Consider the following 19,665-nt stretch of genomic DNA (forward strand, 5'->3'; position numbering starts at 1 on the left):
GCAGTGTGGCTGTCCGTGCCGGACAGTCAGCCAGCCAATCACCACAGAGTGCATTTGGGTCTCTTGTGGCGTTAATGAGGATGCATGAGAGTAGGATGGAAGGGCAGGGATTGTTGGCTGCTGGAGAGGCGAGCGGCAGAGGCTCTGTAAGGGTGGTGAGGGATGGCGGGGGATGCAAAAGACAGGTGGCAAGGGGTCAGGGGCGCAAGGGCGGGAGAGGGTGCTGTGGGAAGGTTAGGGGAAAGGCCTGTGGGGGCAGAGGGAGGTGGCTGGGTGAGTGCGCCCCCCCCCCCCCCCCCGTGGACTAGATGTGTGGAGGGTGGGGGGGTGGGCAGAGGGTTTGGCCATGTTTCTGGTGCACCAAAGTGCCCCTCTGATCTGGGAGTTGTTTGGCATGATGGATAGCCTGTTGCGTCTGCTCTGGTGGCTAGAATGGGTTGTTGGGATGGAGAGTGTGCAGCAGCCTTTGGGGAAATACATTGATTACTGTTTTTTTAATCATAGGCTGTAAGAAGTACATACATCTGCGACACTTCACACTTTTTGCAGATGTTTAGTAAGATGAACTATACCCCTGAATGTATCATGTTTACCGTAGATGTGAAGAGTCTCTACACTTCGATTCCCCGTGATCTGGGGTTGGAAGCAATTGAGTGGTTCCTGCTCAGTGAGGAACAGATCATTGTTTCCAGAGAATTTATACTTGTGTTATTTGCGATTTATTGCTGTTTTTTGGAATTATATATTTTTGAGATTTCTGTAGATCTTTAGAATATAAACACTAAAATTAGCAGTGCCCACCCACCTCTCACCCCTTTATTTATTGGAGGGCCTGCCACACTATCGGCGTACTCAAAAGGGAAGCTAGGTTGGAGAAGGAGGCAGGGTTTGAAGGCGCAGCTGGAGCACAGGATGAGTTTCCTGTGTGAAAAGGCACTCAGCTAGGTGGATAAGGTTGGGGAGAAGGAACAAAGGCAGGATAGATTAGGAATGAGTGTGGTTGGTGAGAAGGAGCAGGTGGATCTATTACACCTTTGAAAATCGTTGCACCATGACCTTGCGACCTGAGCTTCCTCAAAAAAGATGTTTTCTCATCCACTGGCACTGTCTAAAGTCCCAGTTGAAAAATACTGATTAAACCAAACCGTCTGCAACACGGGGCCACAAGATTGATTTCAACCAGATCTCAGTTCATTGAACTTTGTAATATGGCTGCTGGTGTCATAGATACAATTTCGTTTAGATTTATTCAGTCATTTTTGTCAATGGAAAGACATGTTTCAATGCATATATGAATAACTTTGTATTTAGTGCAATCCAGTTTAAGTGTGTTAATTTAGCAGTTTCGAAAGGCGGGTGATTTGAAGATTATTCACTGAACTGGGAGCGTTTTAGTAAGCCCTTCACTACACTGAGATGTCTGCATTACTAGTGTCTCCTCTGAGCTGCCTTACAGGTCTAACACTGAATCTCACACTGAAGGTCCAACCAGACCTTACACCAGAAGCATTCTGAGGTGCCCCTCCAATGCGCTGATACTGGCCCCCAGTTAAAGGTTTTGGATGGACCTCCACAGTATAATATGATAGGATATTTTATTTGTATCGCGCTCATACACAAGTGTTTCAGAGCGCAGCGGGGCAAGGGAGGGGAAACAAGGGAGGACAAAACAGCGATCTTACTAGGTCCAGTGACATTGAGAAAGCGCAAGTGCAGGGGAGAGGGAAGTGGGAAAGTGCTAAGCAAGGGATAAAAACAATGGGTAGTGCGGCCAGCAGGGTGGCAAGTGCAGGGTTTAATGCGCAGACAAAGGGTGTCTGATAAGTGCAGGAAGGGGACTGTGGGTTATAGATACAGACCCAAGTGCAGAGGTTACCAGGCGGCAGTGTGGGTGAGTGGAAGGGTCGGCAGGGACCTGGGCCAAAAATCAGAAGGTAACCAGGTGCAGGGTACCAAAGAAGACAGATCAGCCAGGGAGAGAAAGACTGAAGGCAGAAGCAAAGAGGAAGGTCTTGAGGTGCTTCCGGAACCGGAGATGGTTCTCCTCAAGTTTTAGAATGGCAGGGAGGCTGGTCCAGAGGGAGGCCCCAGCCGAGGAAAGAGATCTACCCCCAACTCGTTGCTTGGAGAAGCGACTGACCCTGAGGGCGTTGGAGGAGGAGGAGCGAAGAGCTCGAGTGGGAAGGTATTTACAGAGGGAGAGTTGAAGGTATTTAGGACCCAGGCCCCAGAAAGCCTTGTGGACAATGCAAAGGGTCTTGAATTTAATCCTTGCAGCCACCGGGAGCAAATGAAGAGATGTCAGGGCTGGAGAGATACGATCCCAGGGCTTGAGGCCAAGGACAAGTCTTGCAGTCCTGTTCTGGAGGAGTTGCAGAGGGAGAAGAGTAGAAGTAGGCAGATTTAGAAAGAGACTGTTGCAATATTCAAGCATAGAGAGAGCCAGAGCTCGAGAGACAGTAGGCTTCTGGAGGAAGGAGAGGAAAGGAAGAATACCTCTGAGGAGGTGCAGTTGGTAGTTTGACTTCTTGGAAACGTCCAGAGATGTGAGGAGAAAAGGAAAGAGTTGAAGATGACCATCGAGATTCTCGGACTCACAGGTGGCAACAGGAAGAGGGCCAAGCGAGGCAGGACAGAGAGTGAGGGGAAAGGAGGGTGCAGGTGTGCCGATGAGAAGAATCCCAGTCTTGCTGGCGTTGAGGCAGAGATCATTGGCAGAACACCACTCCTGGATAGCGGACAGACAGTCGGAGATGAGAGGAGGTGGTGGAGGGGAAGTCTGAAGACAAGCTGAGTGTCATCTGCATAGCACTGAAAGTTGGAGCAGAGCGCGGAAATGCAGTGGGCAAGGGGTGCCAGGCATTGATTGAACAACCAGGGAGAGAGGTTAGAACCCTGGGAAACACCACAGGTAGAGAGTGAGATCGAGGAAATGAAGGACCCAAGTTGGGCCTGGGAGGGTCGGTCAGAGTGGAAAGAGGTCACCCATGCCAGGGCCTGATCGGTGATACCCAGGTTGTCACAGAGATGGTTGAGCAGGATGGCATGGTTGACCGTATCAAAGGCAGAAGAGAGATTGAGTAGGATGAGGACAGAAGGGATGTTGGAATCAAGGTTGGAGAGCAGGTCTTCACGGATGTTTGGGAGAGCAGTTTCCGTGCTTCTGGCAGCTCTGAAGCGGACTTATGGTCATGGAGACAACCAACAGAATCAGTGTGAAGATTAGGCTGGGAGATAGCCAGCTTTTCCAGGAGTTTTCCCAGGAAAGGAGTGATGGAGATCTGGTGATAGTTAGCCGGGCATGAAGGGTCGGCTGTGGGTTTCTTGAGAAGATGGTGCACAAGAGAATGCTTCAGAGGGGCGGGGAAGGATCCAGAGGTGAAGGAGAGATTACAGAAGTCTGCCAGAGCAGGAGCAAGGGTGTCAGTCCTTGAAGGTTTTAGACGAACAGGGAAGAACCTGTTTTCACAAGACTTTCATAGATCGGACTTGTCTGGAAACCTCATCAGGGGAGAAAAGAGGAAAGGAAGAGAAAGTAGGAGGCGGGGCAGCTGTAGGCGGGCCAGAGGCAGATGAGAGAGAGAAGGGAGGAGAGGACGGGACGATGGACAGGATTTCATGGGGTTTTGAGATTAAATGAGGCAAGGGCAGTGTAAAGGGCCTGGTAGGTGACAGCAGAGGTAGACACTGCCGCTAGGTTGGCCAGCGCCTTGCAGATTTTAAAGAGTTTGGCCGAGTTGTTAAATGCTGCAGAGACGCAGGCTTGGAATTGGGCTCTCTTCTTAGTTCGGACAAGGAGCCGGTAATGCCTTTGGAGCAGGTGGCAGGCCAGTTTGTCAGAGGATGTACAAGAAGGCCGCCATTTCCTCAGTAGTCCCGGCACACACCCCAGAAATCCACAACGCCTCTTGAGGGATTTGAGGCATAAGCTTTTCCATCCAGCTTCTGCCAGGTGTGACCTCTACGTGACTTGGGCTAATCATGTAAGGCACCCAAATGCAGTCGGTGACAAGTTGCATCTGGATTATGGATCTGTCATGCAAAGGGCGCTGCTGGCATTGAAGACGGCATACCACACTCCCACCCCTTCACATGTGAGTTCAAAGAATGGCTATTGCAGAGTCAAACAAGTCACAACCGACCCTACCTGCCAAAGAGAACATGTTTGTGTTACAGTTGTATCTTTATTGATGTTTAATTCTAGCTTTAATGTTCATCAGTACATATGTATCATTATTCAATAGACAGGTTATGGGTGGAATGTAGATGTGTCAGCTGGTTCCAGCTGATGAGGTGACATTCTAGATACCTGTGATGTAGATGTTTACTTTCACTTAATGTTCCATTTATGTCAGTTGCTGCCTGCCAGAGTATGTTGGAAGTGATGATTTACTGCTGGAGGTCTTTATTTGAAGTATTAAGCTGAATAAACTGTGTAACCTTATCTATTTGTATCCTGAAGTAATATACGTAACAGTTAGCTTCAGTGCCTTTAGGCTGGGTTACATGCCCTCACAGTTTGTAACAAGAGTCCACCCTTTTTAGCTTTCAATATTGTCCAAGACGTTCTCAAGAACACACCAACTCCCAGACAATGCTCAAGGGTTTTTGTCGTCAAATTGGCAAAAGGCCTAATGGCTGTCCCTCTCTGTCTAAGCTAGGGATGGGTAATCCCATTGGAACCATGCTTTCCCGGTTACTGGTGATCAGTAACCCCTACTATCTGCAATAGCCATTGTCTATAGGTCATAGCCTAAAGGCAAAGACCTTCGCTATCTAAAATTAACAGTATCTGCCCAATGCGCAATGCACCCAAGGATTCAGAGATTAGTTGCTAATTAAGTTTGTAGTTATTCTTTAATATACAATCAACGTTTATGTTTACCTGTTCTATTTGTGTAATCTCTCGAGTGTTCTCTAATAGCATGTTCTATTAATAGTTGGGCCAACTATTAATAGATACTGTTAATTTCAGTTTTTCATTATGGGGCTTGTTTAGGCTTGAAGCCATTATCTTGATCCTGTGCTGCCCATGTGAACTGTCTATTAACTGAAATAACTACTGTTTTCAAGTGATTGATTCAACAAGTGCTCAGCACAGTGGAGTATTTGCCCTTTTTTTCACGTCACTCTATCGTGCTAAGCTGCACAACCACTATCCAAATATGGCTGAGTATCTAGCATCAAGAGATTATGATATAAAGGCACTCTTTCCAGAGGAAGCATTCTGAATGCTTTTTTAAAAATGCTAACCTGGCCACTGAGACATTAAAACAAATATGTGCAAAATCAGAGAGACTGTCAAGATGTGAAATACATGCATTTTGGTAAATGACTACAATGAGGCAACACGTAGAGCAAGATAAAATTCCAAGAGGTTTAAGAATCTTAATCTTTCCCGATTTCAATAATCCAGATGATGTGGACGTGGTAGAGAAATTGGAGGACAACCTCCTCTGTCTGACTTACCACAGGTTGTCTGATGAATGTTTTATTCCAATTATGAAATAACTTTTTAGATGTTGGAATAAAACATTTGCAATATAAATACACAAATTGACATTGATTGTTTTATTCAAAACGTAAACCAGTTCTCAAAATGAAGTTTGGAACAAAACAAGTTGCTTACTTTTCTCTGAAACAATTGGCAAGTATTGGCATCAGAGAAAAACATTGATTATGACATGTTTTCTTCTTCTACGACTGAGTTGAATGCAACGTTTTGGACATTGTCTTAGCAACATTATAGGTTGCTAGCTTGGACATATTGCAATTCTTTCTTTTTTGTTCGGTTGATTTGGTTACAATGTTGTTAAAGGCTTGGCTTCGGGAATTCTGATTCTTTTTAGAATTTTCAGACAACAGCGCCTAACTCTCTCGCTTTTCTCTAGGAATCGGGTTCACGCCCTCAACACCCCTGTTCCATGTGTTCCTTTAAGGAAGTGGTTTCAATTACTTTGACTGTGGCAGACACCAATTAAAGGACTTGTTATGCCACATTTCATTTTGAGATGTCTAAAACTCCCAGAGATCCAAAATTGCAGGAAATAAGCCCCAGTACAGTCGTGCCAGGTAGGGTTTCTCCAAAATACTTTTAATTTCTATCTGGGATTTAATTATTTCCTGGGCCATTTGTCTAAATACCTTGGCATTGGGATACTCGCTTTTGCTTTCTTTCAAAGGCCGAGGACCAGTAGGGACATTACCCGGCTTCAGGCATCACCACCAGGTACGCTCTTCCTTTCAGTCCATCCACCTGCTTCCAAAATATCTCTCGCTTAATCTGGTTCTGTCTCGGGAAAGGCCTTTGCATTCTGTCCCATCTAAAAATGTCTATCTTAAGGAGATTTTCCATGAGCTACTTCCAGTCAGAGTCAGAATCCACTTTTCTCCTGTCTGACAAGCTCTATTCTTTTCTGATTTCCAACAAACTCCCCCTCTTCCTATGTGTTTGACTTTTAAGTACCCAACAAACCCCATGCAGGAGTATTGTTTGAAGTTAATGTTAAAGGGTATTTGTACCGCGCACTGTCACCACTGGAATGGTCCACTGGTGCTCTGACAGCTCTGAAAAAAAGGGGGCAGGGGGAGTTAGTGGCAATAAGCTGGAAAAGTGCAAGAGAGCAGTGATGTGCTGTTGGCGGCCTCAGCCCGGTGGGTCTGTTGGCTGGGCTTGGAGTGTTTTACGGTCGGTATTTGTTGTGTGCTGTTGTGCGAGTCCATGTGTGGTTTGTTTTGTTGTTGCAGTGTAGAGAAGTTTGTGCGGATTGTTGTGTTGTAGGATTGTGGTTGTGTGTGGTTAGAGTTTGAGAGATGTATGCAGAGGGGTGAAATTGTTAGTGGATTGGTTAATTGGCATTGCTGTTCTTGCAATTATGTCTAGGTGTGATGCTTGCTGTCATTTACCATTCCATTCGAGTGCGGCACCCGCTGATCCCAACATCCCATCTAGATGCGACGCAGGCTAAAGCTGAGAATCCCATCCAAGTGTGGCACATGCTAACATTCACAATCCCATCTAGATGTGACGCAGGCTACAGTTTAGGATTCCATCTAAGTTTGGCACATGCTAACATTCATAATCTTATCTAGATGCGACTCAAGCTAAAGTTGAGATTTCCATCTGAGTGTGGCAAATCCTAACATTCATAATCTTATGTAGGTGTGACGCAGGCTACAGTTGAGAATCCCATCCAAGTGTGGCACATGCTAACATTCACAATCCCATCTAGATGTGACGCAGGCTACAGTTTAGGATTCCATCTAAGTTTGGCACATGCTAACATTCATAATCTTATCTAGATGCGACTCAAGCTAAAGTTGAGATTTCCATCTGAGTGTGGCAAATGCTAACATTCATAATCTTATGTAGGTGTGACGCAGGCTACAGTTGAGAATTCCATCTAAGTGTGGCACATGCTAACATTCATATTCCTATCTAGATGCGACGTCAGCTAAAGTTAAGAATTCCATCCAGATGTGGCATGTGCTAACATCCCATCTAGATGCGACGCAGGCTACAGTTGAGAATCCCATCCAAGTGTGACACATGCTAACATTCAGAATCCGATCTAGATGTGACGCAGGCTACAGTTTAGAATTTCATCTAAGTTTGGCACATGCTAACATTCATAATCTTATCTAGATGCGACTCAAGCTAAAGTTGAGATTTCCATCTGAGTGTGGCAAATGCTAACATTCATAATCTTATGTAGGTGTGACGCAGGCTACAGTTGAGAATTCCATCTAAGTGTGGCACATGCTAACATTCATATTCCTATCTAGATGCAACGTCAGCTAAAGTTAAGAATTCCATCCAGGCGTGGCATGTGCTAACATCCCATCTAGATGCGACGTAGGCTAAAGTTGAGAATTCCATCCAAATCTGGCACATGCTAACATTCATATTCTTATCTAGATGCGACATAGGCTAAAGTTAAGAATTCCATCCAGGTGTGGCACGTGCTAACATTCACAATCCCATCTAGATGCGACGTAGGCTAAAGTTGAGAATTCCATCTAAATCTGGCACATGCTAACATTCATATTCTTATCTAGATGCGACATAGGCTAAAGTTAAGAATTCCATCTAAGTCTGGCAGTAGTTGACATTGGCAACTATGTTAGTAAGTAATGCAAGGCAACATTTACAGTCCATCCACAAATAGATTTAGGCTGATGGTCACAAATCTCTCTAAGTATGCATGGTGTAAGTCTATGGCAGTCTACGTTATGGAAAAGTAAGGTAGAGTGGCGGGGGCTTTCCGGAGTAGCGTAATTGCTCTACACACCACCCATGCCACACTTACAGTTTCTGTTGGTGTCAGTTGACTGCTGGCTTCATTGGCATGCAAACACTCTGTTGGAGCCGCCCTTTGCCTTGGGGCCCTTAGCCGCGGGGGCTGCCAGGCAGAGGGCTGCCTTGGGAGGGTCAGTTAAAAAGGAGCCAACCAGCCAATAAGGGCACGGGGGACGGCTGGGAGGCGGGGATGAGGGAAGAGAGGGGAAGCAGGGACACAGGGCAAGTAACACTGCAGGCAGGGCCCAGGCTGCTCAGAGATTGAAGCAATGCCCGAATTACATGTCCAGGAGGGTCGGGACTTCACCCATGCTCACCTGAGGACACCAGGATGGTAAAGGCGATCAAGGACTGCGACGACGACTAGGTTCGCCAGCTGCATTAAAAGCAGCCAATAAGAGCACGGGGGGCGGCTGGGAGGCGGGATGAGGGAGGAGAGGGGAAGCAGGGACACGGGGCAAGTAACTCTGTGGGCAGGGTCCGGGGGGCTCAGAGATTGAAGCAATGCCCGACTTACAGGCCCAGGAGGGTCGGGGTTTCACCCATGCTCACCTGAGGACGCCAGGATGGTAAAGGTGGTCAGGAGCTGGGACGGCGACTAGGTTTGTAGCAATTTTGGATTGGACTGATCCTGAGTAAGTTCCCTTCACTTACTCACATCCATTCACTAGGGTCCTCCTCTATGATAGCATTGAATTCTGGATGTCATAATGAGATGTCCGCTATGAACTACCTACCCTTCCCCTCAGGAGACTAATCAGAATGGGACAGCAATATACATTTTTCTTATTCCTTGTATAGGCGTGTGATGTTAATAAGAATTATACATTCAGATTCACTGGATATTCTGACTTTGTAGACCTGTTTGGTTTTGTCACGGCATGCTTAAGAGTTAATATAATAAGGAGTATACAGAATTCCAATGTTTTAATATCCTTTTTATGTGCATGTGATCCATATTTCTTAAAAAACAGGTTCACATCACATCCCACACCCCATAAAAGGCAATTTCAATCGTAGGAAAAGACAAGTCATGATCCCACAACCACCCACTGTACATTGTCATGATGAGGCATCAGCCGCCATCTCACCCGCTGGCCTCCCCCTATGCGCGAAAAGCCAAGTGATAGTTTCCATCAGTGGGGCCTCAGAGCAGCCAGAGGCACAGAAACTGCTTGCCTGAACACCCGTGAAGATCTGCTCTCTAACTTGTACTCTAACTCTCCCTCTGTCGTCATTCTCCTGGACCTTGCCTCTACTTTTGACACAGTGAACCACAACATTGTGACCATTTGTCTCTGAGATACCCTGGGCATCATGGATCAGCCTCTGGTGCGGCTGTCCTCTTTACTCTTGGACCGACCTTCCCAGATTGAACTTGGGTCCTTCCTCTCCACCACCACACTCCACATGTGGTGTTCCCCAGAGCTCTATCCTCTTCTCCTGGTTTTTCAATGTGTACCTGCCTGCCCCCGTGGCGCTCCTGATCTCTACCTTTTCCTCTAACTTTCAGTGGACGACATGTAGCTCTATTTCAGGCTACCCTTGGCTTCCTCCTCGCTCATGCCTGACTGTCTATCTGCTATTCAGGCATGGTGCGCCTCAAATGATCTCTGCCTTAATGCCAGTAAGATGGAGATCCTTCTCATTGGGACCCCTGCTCCAGCTTTTCCCCTCTCACTCCAGCCTCCCTTGTCCCTGTGCCCTCACCCTCTTGTGAGGCCAACGACATTGGGTTCGTCTTCGACTCCACTCTCTCCTTCTCTCCACCCATCCCAGAGATTTTGAAAAAGTCACATTTCCAACTGCACCACCTCCTTAGAGGTATTCTTCCCTTTCTCACCTTCCCCCAGAAGTTCACGGTCTACAGAGCCCTGCGTTTCTCTAGGCTGCATTACTGCAACAGCCTCTATCTCAATCTACCTAACTCTACCCTTCGCCCTTTTGAACTCATCCAGAACAGGACCGTAAGACTTATCCTTGGCCTCAAACTCAGGGACTGCATCTCTCCAGCTCTGAAATCCCTCCACTGGCTCCCGGTGGCTGCAAGGATCCGGTTTAAGACCCTCTGCATCGTCCACAAGGTTTTCTGGGACAAGGGACTGTACTATCTCCAACACTCTCTTCCTAAGTACCTTCCTTCTAGATCCCTCTGCTCTTCCACTTCCAACTCTCTGCGGGTGAGTCACTTCTCCAAGCAAAGACTGGGTGCTAGATCTCTCTCCTCTGCAGGTGCTTCCCTCCGCAACGGCCACCCTGCCGCTCTCCACGTTGAGCTGGATCTCCTTAAGTTCTGGAAGCTCCTCAAGACCTTCCTTTTCTCCTCTTCCTTCTCTCTGCCTCTCCTCTTCTAACCTTCCTCACCCCCTGCATCGTTATGCTGACTGCCCGCTTGGTGTTCCTCTGAGTTCTACAGGACACTAGGCCCCCCTCCCCCTGCTCAGTCCCTCGCACTTGCCTGCTGTCCTTCCTGCACTGCCCCCTGGCCTACCTTGCACTACCTGGGCGTGATTCCCTTGGAAGACCCTGCCCTCCTTGCACTTAACTAGGAGCCCTGCTGCTCTGGGTGCACTTCTCCCCTCCTCGCCCCTGCACTTCTTGTCTGCGCACTTGCATGATCTAAATGATACTAGGCCTAGTAAGATCGTTTGTCTTGTTCCCCCACCTTGCCTGGTAGTGCTTTGGAACACTTGTGCATAGGCACATTATAAATAAATTATCAATCAATCAATATGAACAAACCACTGGGCTACCCACAAAATAGAACACACAATCCCCACATTTCAAACACCCCCAACAGTGAAAGAGAAAGAAAGTAGCAGTCTGGCCCCCACATCACTAATTTGGTGTGTTTCCAAAGGAGCACACTGCATCCCCTTCATTAGCAGATTCTCGTCCACTTGGGAATGCTCGCACTGGGTGCCACACATCCCCCGGCCCAGTCTGCCCACGCAACATTTGGCAATAGTCCTACTCCACATCCCAGCACCATCCCAAGTCCCACAGGTATTTCCTTACCATTGACGCAACAGGGCTAGACCATACAGCAAAATGCAACGCTTAGCCACGATCATACAACTGGACAGTAATTTCCTACCACCCTTGGAGATCCCTGCAAGCCACCCACATAGACAACTGAGAATATCCACAGGAAAGGTTGCGCCCCCGGCATCCAATATGAGGTGGAAGATACCTGAGCCGCCAAAAAAAATATGTCGGGCAGGTTCAGACCCCCCCTGCTCCCATGTTCCGTTGAGCGCATCGATTTCTGTGGGATTTAAAGCAGCAACCGCAATTCCTTAACTGCAAACCCGGACAAACAGGAATATTTACGGACAAATACAACAATTTGGGTAGGATAACCATCTTAATGATGGTCACCCTGCCCATCACAGAAATGGGAAGCGTGACCCACTGTTCAATCTGCCCCTGCAATTCCTCTATATAAGCCCAGTGGGTTTATTTCAGTTGCTGTGGTTGATTTCTGCTAACCGCCACCCCCAAGTACATAGAGCTAAACTGCTCCCAGCAAAAACGATCTGCACCAGGTGGCCCCCTTGTAGCCTCATTTAATGGGAATAAGATACATTTGGACCTGTTCACTCGCAACCCTGATATCACGCCTCAATCACCACAGAGATCAGTCGCAAATTCCTCTCAGGGTCCGTCACATATAAAGTAACATTCGCATAAAGCAAAATCGGGTCCCTGATCCCACCCAAAGCCAACCCCTGATGCCTTTGTAAGGATCTCAACCGGACCGTGAGAGGCTCCATAGTAATTGCAAACAGGAGAGGGGACAACAGACACCCCTGTAGCTTCCCCTCCCCAAATCAAGCGATACAGAGCACATACCGAAGAGGCCAATCTGCGTGGTCAACCCCGAATACAAAATCCTGACACATTGTAAAAAATCGGGTGGAAATCCGACTTTTCCCAGAACCACAAATAAATATTACCAATGCAACGTAGTCAAGCGCCATCTTCATACCAAGAAGCGCTCCAACCGCTTGCACGGATGGACCAACCTGGACCAACACAGCAGACAGTCTCTGTAAATTGAGTGCCATACAATGGCCTTGGGAGGAACCCAGATTGGTCCAAATGCACCACTGAAAATGGAAAAGGAAGGAGCCTATCCACCAACATTTTAGAAAAATGTTTTGTCTCTAAGTTGATCAGGGAGATCGGCCTATAAGAAGCATATCCCCAATGTGTCCTTACCTGACTTCCAAAATTAAGGGTAACACACCCCCATGCATGGTTGCGGGCAATTCTCCCACTCGTAATGTTTCCTGCCATACTTGAACAAGGTAATCCGCCACAGGAGACTGAATTCCTTATAAAACTCAGGTGCTAAACTGTCTGAACCCGAGGCCTGACCCGTTGGTAACCATCTAATTGGTTTCAGGACCTCGTCAACAGTAATAGGCGCTCCCAACAGCTCTCGGGCTGACTCGTCAAGACCCGCCAACTAAGCATCCCCAATGAAAGACTTCAGAATGACTGCATCAGCCCGCTCATGGGCCACATATAGTCCATCGTAGAATCCCCTGAATTCCTCAAGGATCACCTTCGACACCAGTGAACCATACCCCTGCCTCCGTGCCGGGACATCCGTTTTGCCACTTTCACATCTCACCAGTTTAGCCAAGTATCTCCCGGGCCGGCCTCCCTCACTGTATCGCAGTGCCAAGTGCGTAATCGCCAGAAATCGCATCTTCCTATCCGCCATATCCCTAACGCCAATGCAGCCTACTGACCACCAGATCCGACAACCGAAAACACCACTGAATTGTGGAGTGATCTGACAACGTTCTTGGCAGCATTGTGTAAGTGCTTGTGTTATGAACACAATCCTGTCCAACCATAATATAATCCATGCACAACCTCATATCATTGACGGAAGAGTAAAAAGAGAGGTGACTCTCCTCAGAGAAACAAGGCTAAGCGCTCGAGGTCTAGGAGTGGTTCCCGCCACTATTTGTCTTCGTCAAAGAGATCGTGGAGAATCTCTGCAGGTTGCCTTCCTCGTCATCTTCGTCAAGCGACTCCCCCGAGCGGGTGAAATGCCCATCTAAAAAGTCGACACCGGCAGAATGGGAGGCTTTCCGTGTGGAAATGCTTAAAACCTTTGATAAACGGGGCCGGGCTACGACCACGCCTTCTGTAGAAGCCGGCAAGGAGCGGTCTCGGCCGGATACTCGCGTGCCTTCGAACCCAGGTAAACAGTGTGATCGAAGTGTGATCCACATTGAGAGCCCTTGTGGCCTCGTTTGGACAAGGTATCGAAGGATCACTCGAAACGTGTCAAGGTCGTCGACTCCTTCAGCGCCATGGCCATCGGTAACGCCCATCGGGTCACTACTATCAGGCCTTCGATGCCACTGTCGACATTGATGCCGTCGACACCAGCTGTGCCAATTATACCGGTGCAGCCCCCAGTGACTGTTTACCCTCTAAAGAAGGCAGTAACTAAGTCAAAGTCGACATCTTTGACAATTTCGAAGCCTCTGGGTACCAGATGGAACGGGTGAAGTATGTGTGTGAAACGTGTGAAGTGGATGGGTGGAGCGTGTGAAGTGGGTGGGTGGAACGTGTGAAGTGGGTGGATGGAGCGTGTGAAGTGGGTGGATGGAGCGTGTGAAGTGGGTGGATGGAACGTGTGAAGTATGTGGGTGGAACGGATGATGCTTGTGGAATGGATAAGGTGGGCAGAACGGGTGAAGTGGGTGAAACAGATGAGGCTTGTAGAAAGGATAAGATGGGAAGAACGGATGAAATGGGTGGAACAGATGATGCTTGTAGAATGGATGAAATGGGTGGACCGGAGGATGAAGGGGAACATGCAAAGATCGGACGAAGCGCATGGATCAGAAGGAATACATAGAACTGAATGGACACTGTACAAAAATGGTTTGAGTGCATGGAATGGTTTGAGTGCATGGAACGATTGGAGTGCGCTAGATTTCAATTACCCAATGTAAACCACCATATCACATCTCCATGCTTACTCTCTCCTATACACCACCACTCAACTAGAACACAGCAATACTATGACACATTCGGTATAGCTGTTCTCATACCATCACTTGCCTCATACTCCCCATCATTCTAATTAAACGCAGCTGGCTACACATCCGCCAGCCTAGGCATTCTCCTCGGGCCTAACGCAGCCAGAATCGTTCTGGATAACAACCTGCCAGAACGAACACATACTCATGATCTCCCAACCACCACACCTACCGCTAAGAAGCAGCTATCATACAAATGCCACACCTGCTGCACACATATCCGGTGTTCACACACACTTTGTCTCTATGTCTCTCTCCCCCTCTCCCTCTCTCTCTCTCTCTCTCTCTCTCTCTCTCTCTCTCTCTCTCTCTCTCTCTCTCTCTCGACTTGAACTACGGTTCTGGAGGGCGTTCAACCTACCAGCGCCATAGCAGTGCCATTGAGATCATACCAATGGTACATAAGGCGCTATATAAATGCAAAGTAACATAACATAATACCAGGGAAAAGCTATACCCCTATACCGAAAATGATTTTTTTTAAGTCCCTCACTTCCTTTTCTGAGGAGGAGGAGCGTTCGGTTGAGGATGATGTCCCTTTTGGCCTCCAGTTTGGGACCCCTAATATGCCTGAATGCGTCATTTCAAAGGAGAGTAGGATGCAGGATCTCTGTGATACTTTGTATAATGCGAGTGGTATAGACACCTCTCCTGAACTGGAGACGGCAAACGGACCCAGGGGAGCATGCCGACTCCTCATACAAGCAATTTATGTCTAGAGTTGTTGAATATTGGGACTGGTCTAGACCTCCTGTGCATTATGATCAGGATGATATAATGGACATTTTGGACAAGGGTCCCCCTACGGATCCTGTGTTACCTTTCCATGTGGCTCTGCAAAAAAGGGTGGTCAGGAATTGGGAAACCCCGGAGACTAATCTGGCGGTTAATAAATCTCTTACAAGAAAATACTGCCCCTCCAGTAGCGACCCAGGCTACAGGTCAACACACCCCACTCCCGGGAGTCTGGTGATCCAGGCAGCTACGGCTACCTCAAAACAGGTAGCATACCATACCATCCCTCCCGATAGGGATGATAAGCGTGAAGATGGGTGGGTGCGAAAGGTATTTTGGGCTGGGAGTATGGCGTTGAAATCTGCCAACTCCACTTCTGCTTGGCAACATTTTCGTACACTCTGTGGGAGTCATCTCTATGGTGGCGGAGGGGGAAGAAAGAGACGGCTTCCTGGCTATTGTTAAGGATGGCAAGGAAGCCATGTGTGAGTTCCTTTAGTCTGAGTTGGATTCTGCAGATAGCATCAGTAGGTCCATGGCTACGAGCACCGTGATACGCAGGTTTGTGTGGCTGCGAAAGTCGGGTTTTGCACCTGATGTGCAGGCTCTACTTTTGAACATGCCATTTGACGGGTCTCCTCTTTTTGGCAGCAAAGCTGACGAGAGCCTTGAGGTTGCAGACATCTAAAGCGGCTGCCAAGTCATTAGGCACTGCTGTTAGGCAACCTCAGCCTTTCGTCCTAGCGGACAACCTTGGAGAGGTAGATCTTTTCGCTCCTAATCCTCATTTGGAAGGGTAAGAGGAATGGCCAGTCAAAGAGGCCAACAAAAATGTCCTCGTGGTGGACCAGGTAGAGGTGCCAATCCAGCTCAAACAGCAGCCTCTTTACCATTCCTTCCTTTTATAAAAAAAAGCCTCAGACCAATCCACTGGGGAGACACTCTTTGAAGATTCCGGATCTGCTCCTTGTGCAGGAAATCTTGACCCTGCTAGAGAACGGCGCTATAGAAGCGGTGCCTGTAGCAGAGAGGAACAAAGGTTGGTACTCCCCATATTTTTTGATTCCCAAGGACGGGGGACTGAGACACATCTTGGACTTGAGATACTTGAACAAGTTCCTCAGGAAGGACACATTCAAGATGGTCACTCTTTCTCAGATCCTTCAGGCCCTCCAACTTCAGGATTGGTTGGTGTCATTGGTCCTACAAAATGCTTATTTTCATGTGCCAATCCATCTTCAGTCGAGGAAATACCTGAGGTTCGCCGTTGGCGGCTTGCACTATCAGTTTCGGGTCCTGCCATTCGAGTTGACCTCCTCCATAGGGTCTTCACCAAACTGGTGGTGGCAGAGCATCTCAGGAGAGGGGGGGATTCACATCTAGCCTTACCTGGATGATTGGCTGATCAGGGTGTGTTCTCCCAAACAAGCCTTGGATCATCTCAACGTTACCTGCCACTCCGTTCACAGGCTGGACTTCTCCCTCAATTTCAAGAAGTCCCATATGACACCCCAGCAATTCCGGTACATTGGGGCTGTCTTAGACACATCCTTAGGAAAATGCTCACCACCCAAAGTGAGGGCTCAAGATATTCTCCAGATGGTAACAAAATTCCAGAGTTCCCAGAGTCTCCCATCCTTCGAATTCTTGAGGTTGCTCTGCCTCATGGCATCCTGCCTTTTTCTGGTGCCAGAGACCCGTCTGAGAATGAGATCCCTTCAGTGGGCTCTCAGGTCACAATGGTCCCAGTTCTCCAGCAATATGTCGGACCGGTTTCAGATTCCACAGAGTCTCCCAGGATCTTCTGTGGTTGGCCTGCAAGGCAAATATTCTCAAGGGAGAACCTTTTTGGCAGCCATGGCCGGAGTTCACGGTAGTGGCGGACGCCTCACTCAAGGGGTGGGGAGCTCACTCCAACAATCTGACAGTCAGTGGTTGTTGGTTTCCATCGGAGTCCAGGCTACACATCAGTATTTTGGAGCTGAGAGCAATCAGACTAGCGCTGAAAACGTTTCTGCCATCTGTACGGGGAAAGACTGTCCTGATAATGACGGACAACACAGTGGCCATGGACTACCTCAAGACGAGAGGAGGCATAGGGTCACTACCACTGTGCACAGAGGCAATGCAGCTCTTGTACTGGACAATACAAGAAGAAACCTTCCTATCGGCAGTTCACCTGGCCAGGGAGGAGAACATGGCATTGGATGCTCTGAGCAGGCAGGGCACAGCCTCCCACGAGTGGGAACTAGCTCAGGAAGTCCCTCAAGAGATATTTGCCCTTTGGGGGACCCTTCCAGTGAATCTGTTTGCAAGCTGTACTGCTTAAGGGAATTTCCTCCGAGTAGAGCTCTAGCAGAAGTTTGTGGTGGATTGTGAATTCCCACTACTGTATGCGTCTCCTCCAGTCCCCGTCATTCCTCAGGTACTCAGGAGGTTGAGGCATTTCGGGACCCACATGATCCTCATTGCCCTGGATTGGGCCAGGAGAACGTGGTACCCGGACCTTCTGGATATGTCCATCTGTCCTCGGATACATCTTCCACAAAGAGAGGATATTCTCTCGCGAGAGGAGGGGCACGTTCTCCATCCCGAGGTCAAGACTCTCAACCTTCACGCTTGGTTTATGAAAGGTTGAGGTACAAGGATTGGGACTTCCCAGATGATGTGATGGAGGTGTTGCTTTCGGCCTGAAGGACAGCAACTAAGTCTCTGTACCGTTGCCGCTGGAATATGTTTTGCGACTGGTTCAGGGAAAAGAATGTTGATCCTGGCTGGGGCAGTATGACCCAGAGACTAGTGATTGGTAGTTAGGAGAAAGACATTTCAGAAACGAAACTGAAACCGATTTTTTCTTTACAGAGGATTCCCAGCCTGACGACAGGGAATATACCGAGGATTCCCAGCCTGACGACAGGGAATATTCATGAGCATGTGAATCCATGCCAGACCCATGCTGGAGAACAACAGTTACAGGTAAGTAACTTGTTTGTTCCTTCCCTATTACTAAAGGGCTCACCCTACCTATCTAAAATCAACTAAAGGTGCTAGTCTGTCGCTAGGAAGTCGAAAAGTAACTGTTTTCAGTGGCAAACCTAATTCTACCGCTTAGGTGAATAACTCAAAAGGGGCCAAAAGAATGTGTCTCTTGTCTTGGTCGTTTCTCTTCTTGCCTTCCGGTTTATTGATACCCAAGTGTCTCTGTTTACAATATGTACTACCTTTAGTTATCTTCCCTAATAGTCTCTTGAGACTCCTTTCATGAGCTCCCATAGCTCTTCCCATATACTTGTGGGTTTTGTACTTTCTTTAATGGCAGCTTTATGACAATTTGCCTTGGAATAATTTCTCACCGTCATGTCTTTAGTGTTCATATTCTTGAGGTTTAATCTTCCTTGGGTTTTGTGTGACTTCATGCCAACTATGGTTTCCCCTCTCCTGGGTTCTTCGTACTGGATTCTCTCTTCTGATTCCGTTTGCTTAATGGTCTCTTTCACAACACTTTTTACAGTGATTTACGGTGGTCTTTCTCCTCTCCTTAAGAATTAAGAATCTATAACTGGGGGTTTCTCCTTTCCTCCCAGGTATTTGATTCCACTTATACAGCATTATTCATCAAGAATTTTATTGACTTCACATAACTCCAATTCTGCTCATTGAAGGTTTGACTTTCATACTTGTGATTGTGCAAAGCCTCTCTTTTTCCCATACATTGCCGAGAAGCATCCCGCCTTTCTGGTTCTCCTTGGTACCATTTCTGACGCAGGGGAACCTTGTGGGGCTCGGTGTGCAGTCAGGTCTCCTGTTTCCGATTCCTCTTCTCTGTGTTTGGTCTTGTCAACGTCTTGTTCTCGGCTTCTGTGCAGCGGAATGCCATTTACAGACATGGGTAGCAGTGAGCTTGTAGCACTACCTCCTCGGGCGGTCTCGGCGTTGTTAGCTGGGCCCTTCGTCCAACAGGATGTAGCTGCAGTCACGCCACCTCCTGGTATGGAACTTTGGTTCCCATTCAGGCAACGGTTCTCCTGTTGCAGGATTCCATGGCTCTCTGGCATCTCATTCGGGTTCCTCGCAGGTCCCAACAGTTGCGGGCTCTGCGACTTTGCTCTGCTCCACCTCTCCAAAGCGTTATCACGGCATTGCGCTTCCCCTGCGTACCGTGCTATCTCTCTCTCTCCTTCCAATAGCTACTCGTCCCAGTTATGTACATGCCTCCTAGATATTTCCCTTTTCTTTGTATGGCTGGTTTGTTCCCACTTTGCTTGAGGCCAAATATAATGATGACAGATTAGTCTTCGTAGCTGGCAGTCCCATATAGGCAGATATTGGACCTATGGATTTCCTCATTGGAACGGGAGTCCTTGTCCACTAAGAGGGAAGTCACTCCCATTGAAGTACCACTTGCCCATTCCCCTAGGGAGGGTCTTGCGAAGCAGGCTCATCACCCTAGCCTCAAAAGGGGCGATTTCCCCCTTGGAGAGAAGCGACGAATACCCAGGATTCATCGCATCACAAAATGTTCTTGTAAAAGTTAACTCCTATAAGTTAACAATTTTA

The 19,665-nt window shown here is 47.9% G+C and overlaps 1 protein-coding gene across 1 annotated transcript in view; it reads left to right on the forward strand.

The window, feature by feature from the left end:
* Positions 1 to 19,665, forward strand: part of PARL (presenilin associated rhomboid like) — a 625,047-nt gene that overhangs the window by 442,558 nt on the left and 162,824 nt on the right. The gene's annotated exons all lie outside the window — the stretch shown is intronic.

The sequence above is a fragment of the Ambystoma mexicanum genome, chromosome 10 (genome assembly GCF_040938575.1).
Source record: "Ambystoma mexicanum isolate Mex_15411 chromosome 10, UKY_AmexF1_1, whole genome shotgun sequence".
NCBI classification, from domain to species: Eukaryota; Metazoa; Chordata; class Amphibia; order Caudata; family Ambystomatidae; genus Ambystoma; species Ambystoma mexicanum.